This window comes from Diadema setosum, chromosome 20, assembly GCF_964275005.1.
Source record: "Diadema setosum chromosome 20, eeDiaSeto1, whole genome shotgun sequence".
NCBI lineage: Eukaryota > Metazoa > Echinodermata > Echinoidea > Diadematoida > Diadematidae > Diadema > Diadema setosum.
In genome coordinates, this window is record NC_092704.1 from 35,065,989 (window position 1) to 35,072,940 (window position 6,952).

Consider the following 6,952-nt stretch of genomic DNA (forward strand, 5'->3'; position numbering starts at 1 on the left):
GTGGTACATGCTGGCAAAATGTTTAATGGGCACTCATGCAAAATGTTTGTGTGTCCTTTGTGAATATCTTATTAGAATCTGCTATGGACAGCAATAAAGAGAAAGAAAATATATATATACTCAGTAAGAAAAAGAAGAAAAAAAATAAAAGGAAAGAGAGGGTTAGAAAAAGAGAGAGAGAGAGAGAGAGAGAGAGAGATGAAGAAAGAAGAGTGGTCCCAGGGTAGCTGGTTGCCAGGGTCTCATTTCAGCAAAGGATCCTGGGGACAGACAGGGTGGACGATGGGGGAATTCCCTGCCAAACCAGCAGCTGGCACTCCTGGCCAGAGCTGGTGAATAACAAGCAGCTCAAATAGCAGCAGCCATAGCTAAGCAACCAACCTTTCCCACCCTACCCCCCCCCCCCAACCCACACACACACACACACATGCACACACACAATAGGTGGACCTGGAAGACTGAACAGGGTCAGTCAAAAGAATAATAAAGCTTGGTCAACTTTAATAAACAAAGTATAAGGCAAACAGGCCCCTAGGAGAAAGAAGTGTGTGCATTTACTGGACTAAGTAACAGTCACACACACACACACACATTGTATTCTACACAGATAGCCCAGGGAGGTGGGAAAAGATCCTACACACACACACACACACACACACACACACACACACACACAAATACACACACTTGTAATAATATGATTTCATTGATCTCCATGCAAAGATACACAAGGCCAAACATCTATCTTCATAATGTAGGGGGGGGGGGGAACTGATGCATCCTGCATACACACATACGCAATGTGCGCATGTCTGCGTGCAGACATACGGTGAGGTGATTATTAATCTGCAGTAGATATTACATTGCATGCTCAGGGCAGGTCTGGGGGTGCACCTCTAAACCTCTGCCAAGATCTATGCCAAGATGGGATACAGGCTCTGATGATTGGATGTCACTGGAGGTGGGATATATTCTAAGCTAGGACCTGATGTAGACCTGGCATTTCCTGTATGTTTCCAAAGAGGAAACGCCCATGAATACACTGACTGCCTGTGGGATGGAATCTCACGTAAAAGAGTAGGCCGGGGGAGGGAAGTCAATCCTATGAGGCAGGCACAGTGAGGAGGAAAGAACGGAAGAAAAAGAGACACAGAGGACAAGGCAGAATAGTTTCCATGGAGACTGAAGTAGTAATGACCAATGAGGGAGAAGTAAAGTGACTCTGTTTGCAGTGTTTGGGTAGAGACAGCAAACAGAAAACTTGTAGTTGTACAGAAGTGATGTATTCTTTAACAAACTGACCCAGCAGAGATTAAGCCTTGAATAAAATCAATGGCACTTCCCACATCTCAGACACAAATGGGTGAAGCTGCTTCTTACAAATTGTAGATCCCAAGGATTTGACAGAAAAGCATTACAGGGTGTTTGTAAAACCTTGGAGGAATTATTTTTACAGAATGATAAAAAGCAAGAAAAAAAAAAACAGAAAAGAAGAAGATGAAGGAGAAGAAGAAGAAGAAAAAATAAGAAAGAAGTGGTTTAAAAAGGTATGGACTACAGAGACTAAGCTGTATGGATAAGGTGGTTGAAAAGAATGGCTGAAAAAAAAAAAGAGCAGGAAGTAAAATTGTACGCTGATTAATGATCCTGGTTTAAAGATAAGTTATCCATAATGATATAATATGATAACACTGCATATACATATATGCACATGTAATATAAACAGTACTACAAATTCAATTTCATACACAATACTTCAAAATTCCTCAATTAATAAAAGCTCAAAAATCTTTGCTCTTCCCATTTAAATACCCAACACATATCAACAATAGGCCTACCTGAAGTACTGTAAAACCAGAAATTTTTGCGTGCATTTTAATTTTGCGAGAGCCGAGATTCTGAAAATAATATTGCATGTGAAAGTTCTAGTTTGCACTATATGTATTGCATGCCAGTGGAAATTTGTGAAATTTCCTGCCCCGAAAGAGACCTTTGGCTCAAATTCAAGAAAATTTCATGCCACAAATATATCTGTTTTTAGTTACAGTCCTTCAAGACATTAAACCCAATTTTTTACCCTTTTAACATTCACTCCCATTACCACCCCTTTCCTGAATTCTTTTTGCTTCCCAAACTCTGGTTGCCATATTGATTTGTATTATTTTCTCTGTTCTGAATGACTCTCCTCTCACAATTATACCAGGTGAAGAAGAGCATCAATTAAACTCACCATGAAAACTTATACCTCTCTGGGTAGAAAGCAAATTCATACTTTTGGAGAAAAATTGGGTTTTTTTTTTTCTTAATCAAGAATGTAACTTTATGTGTTGCTTGAAGGTTTGATATAACTTTGTGTTACTTGAAGGTTTAATATAACTTTACATCAAGGCCACGGTTTTACTGCCTAGTGACTCTCTTGCTGTTTTATTTTACTTATCTATTTTGTGTGTGTGCATGTGTGTGTGTGTGTGTGTGTTGGCTTGTTTATTTATTTATTTGTTTGTTTGTTTGTTTGTTTGAGGGGGGATATGACCTAGCACTGTCCTCTCTCAGATAAGAGAATTAGAACCAAGGTTCTGTAATTGAAACCTATTGCAACTGGATGGAATTCAGTCCAAATCCAGGCACTCACCTAGGACTCTCACTTGTGTTTATTTTTAATAGCTGTCTAAAGAATGCATGAATGCTTTTCTGGTTTTACTTTCTAACAGTAATGCAGAAGCGACAAAAAAAAATAATAACAGTGACAGATTTGGTTTCAACCACTGACACAACTTGTCCTCATAAATCAACACACCTACAATTTCAAACCTTGTTGACCTTTCCATACTCTGAACTTATCCATGTGCACATTTTGTCTACATGCATATATCACCACTTCAACCTTATATATTTTTTCTCAGTTTGCAATGTATTAAACAGTTTACATTGATGTCATATGGACGTTACAAGATGCCCTCTTTACTTAAGAAGGATTTTTACTCATTCAGCAAATAATAATGAAGACTAATGAATTTTGTATTTCACTTAAATGAAAACAAAGATTAACATTTGGTCAAATGTCAATTACTTCAATAAGTTCAGCATTAGAAAAGAAGCAGCAAAATTCAAGGGGAGAACATGGATCTGAAAGTGTACAACACAGAGTAAGATACATAAGATATTTTACACATGCTACGAAAAAAGCACTAACCAATGCCAAAATATTATTATTTCCGTCAAAGGAAAAAATTGCAAACATTAGAAAAATCATCAGATGTCTGTGCCAGTCTAACAGCCATCTGCAACATAACCAGAAAAATCACCGTCAGTGAAGTATGCAGTGATGATTTGCCATGACAATGCTGACTGATTTAAACAAAATTAATGATTTTTGACATGTGACCATAATTTCTAATGTTAACATATGATATATCTTTATAATGATCAAATATTAGCTTCACAAAGCATATGTGCAGCCATTCTTCCAAACCAAATGGATGTGATATCTGTGCTAGTGCTCTTACAAATAATTTTGATACCTATAGGGCTCTCAGTTTGAAAGCACTGCACAGCTGATGCATATATACTTGGATGATGTACTGCACCAAATGATGTCTATATCATCATCCTGTAAAAAAAAGAGGTCCCTCCCAGACATATATCCCCCCTCCCCCTTTAATACCTTCTCTTCAGATGTAGTTACCTTGCCTACTGCTCACCCAGGGATCCTTCATAGAGCGAGAACAAACAATGGAGGGATTTTCCCTACCACAACCCTAACAGTATTGGGAGCACAATCCATTCACTGTCAGTTCTGGTAATTGCATGTGAATCAGCCCTGTATGAACGTTGACCAAAGGAAGATGGATGTTTGCTAGCCTTTCAGCCAGGTTAAACTGCTTTGTGGCTGTTTGTTCATGAAAAGCATTAGGGATGGTGATGTATTGAATGTTTTATGCTCAGTGATCTTTGTTTGCTGATTGATTAATTGATTGATTGATTGAAAAGTAATTGTCACTGGATAGAGATTACCTAATCCCCTAATCCATATTATGCTTATCAAGCCCTTCTTGCTGGCTGATGCACACTAGGCCTATTCAAACAGTCAACAATAGTCACAATTATTTGGGTCATGATTTGAATTTTAAAAAAATGCAAAAAGCTTTGTTTTTTAAAATTTTTATATTTTTATATTATATTTTTTAAAATTTTTATATTGACATTGTAATTGCGACTATTGGTGAGTTTGAAATTGCCATCTGCACACTATGAAAGTGCTATGTTTCTGAAATAGTCATGCTTTGTTCTGAATAGTAACAATTATTAGCAGTGTGAAGCGTGTACGAGGGCTGTGCAAAATCGCACTGGTTTTTTTATATCCCATAATGCAAGGTGCATGATGTAAAAATCAATTTTATTTGCTATGGTTCACACACAGCAAAACTAAAATCTCCAGACTGTTGCATTGTTGCATTGTTGCATTGTGGGACTGAAAAAATTATCTTCATCTTCTCCATTGTGCAAGTTAAAACAAAAACGAAAAAATCAAGCTGGATTGATTTTTGCATTGACATGCATATCGCCAGAGTTAATCATTTTTTTTTCTATGTTCATGCCAAAGAATTAACTGTTTTCACAAATTGCATTGTGAAAATCAATTCTCAATTCTCAGTAACTGTTAATTTTGGGTGTGTGTGAATGTGGCTTATGTTACACTGCCTATGCCCTCAGGAGCCTGACCCTAGGGCTCATATGGGAACCACATGTAACATTTACAATAACTCTGCATGCCCTATACCTACATGTATGGACGATTTCTGCCAAACTTGTGAAGAATGCATTTTGATGAAAGTAATAAACATTTTTTTCCCTACACCAGATCCATCCTGCAACTTCACTGAAATCCAGCCTTTCTCTTGTATCTACACACTTTCACTCAATTGTCCTAAAATACTTGATTTAGATGACATGTTTTATATACCATTAGTAATTTGAATCTGTTTGGGGCATTGCTTTGGGACTCTGTGTGTAGGTCAAGATACGAGATACATTTATATAAGTTTGTGTACATGTATCCTGATAAGCAAAGGTGATTCCTTGCATGCCTTCTTATGCAAGTTTCTTTTCTGAAGATGAAACTGTCACTTCAAAAAAGCCCTTTTCCAACCAAACTGACACCCCTTCAGGGGCCAAATAAGGCCATGACCGTCATGTTAGTTCCATTTGTATTTAATTTCTTGCAAAAGAAAACCTCTTTTGCTCAAATTTCCATGAAAGCATTCTTTCAACATAAAATACCAACACTTGTTTGAGCCATAAAACTCTCTACCAACAATACACACCCCAGAAAGTTTGTTTTTTGTTTGTTTTTTAAATGATATCATTATCACATACTTGAATTCTATCTGTATACTTGAATACTTCAGACTCACCACATTACTTGTTTCTTCACAATAAGTGTGCATGCACATTTTATTTCTTGTCTATGTGTTAGTATTTTTACTTTTTTTTTTTACTTACAAGTTTTGTGGCACACTTATTGTGCACAGATGTGAAGAGGACTTTGAATGGGAAATGAAGATGGTTATAGATACGGGATATCCCCCTCGGCAGGCCATCAACCAATTCTTTGAGATTGTTACTGTATACCCATTGCACACAATAGGTTCATTTACACCCTACTTCAATAATCTTTATTAAAGTAAATAACAGTGGATATTTATAACACAAAATGTCCTCACCACAGTAAGATGAGCCTGCTCTCATCATCTTAGTTTTATCACTGGACCAAGAATCCTATAAGACATCGTCATCTCTTCTAGTATGTGTATATTTTCATGACCAATATCAATCTTCCATCAAAACAAACAAGATTTTATAATTATGTCATTTTCTTATTTCACACCCACAGAAATCTCTAGTCGTCCTTTTGTTTCATTTTAGTCTATAAGTCAATTAGAATGAGGAATAGGATTACACTTTAAAGGGAAAGATTATATTACTACTTGTGCTTTTGGGGGGGGGGTGGGGGGGGGTTGGAGGGGGTGCATTATGGGGGCCTACACCAGGGGGTCCATCTCCCTGCAAACACATTATGACATGTATGCAGAGTGACTGCTTGTCTTATTTCAAACATAAAATAGTGACTTGTCATAACTCATGACCTAAATATTATCATATCTTGGTGACAAGTTCCTGCAGCGACATCTTGTATTTGTTTACCGTGAGGGAGGTGGGATATAATGCAGTTTTTTAGTCTGTTTGAGTGATCACTCTGTCTTGATATCACTAAACATTATTTGATATCTTTCAAATGAAATGCTTTGAATGGCTGCATTACCTGTAGGTTGACATAGCACCTGTCATTGGTTGTTAGAACATGTTGCCACAACAAATAAACCCCTACCTCCTTTGAGGCCTCTCAGTGCCCGTGGCATAGACAGACTTCAGCATTGTTATTCCCAGTGTGTCTTCATTGCTAATTTGCACTTGAACTGGAACATGCTGTTTTTACAAAATTCTGTGTCCCTGGAGAGGAAATCTCCTTCCAGAATTTAAGAGCTCATTTCTCACAGTGATATAATACAGAGGTTAAAATCCTCATGGTGTGCAATCACCTTTTACATTTATCCATGTTTGTGATAAAATACATTCATTGACTGGGTGTCATATCATATTCAGTATCTGATGCTTTAAAACAAGCATGATATCATATCAAAGCTCAAAGTCTATGTAACTACATGTAAATGATTCATACACCATGTACCTGCTACTCAAAGGAGAATGAAACCCAAACATATGTTAATTGAGGGAATGCAGCAATATCAGTTTAAAACAATATGAAGAAAATGAAAATTCCAACATATTTTCACCTTCCTACAGCGTAATGAAAGAACACTTGACTTGTACCACTTTCAGATAGTAGGGGGAAATTACTACCTTTGCGTTAGTAACACATTGAGAGAATGTG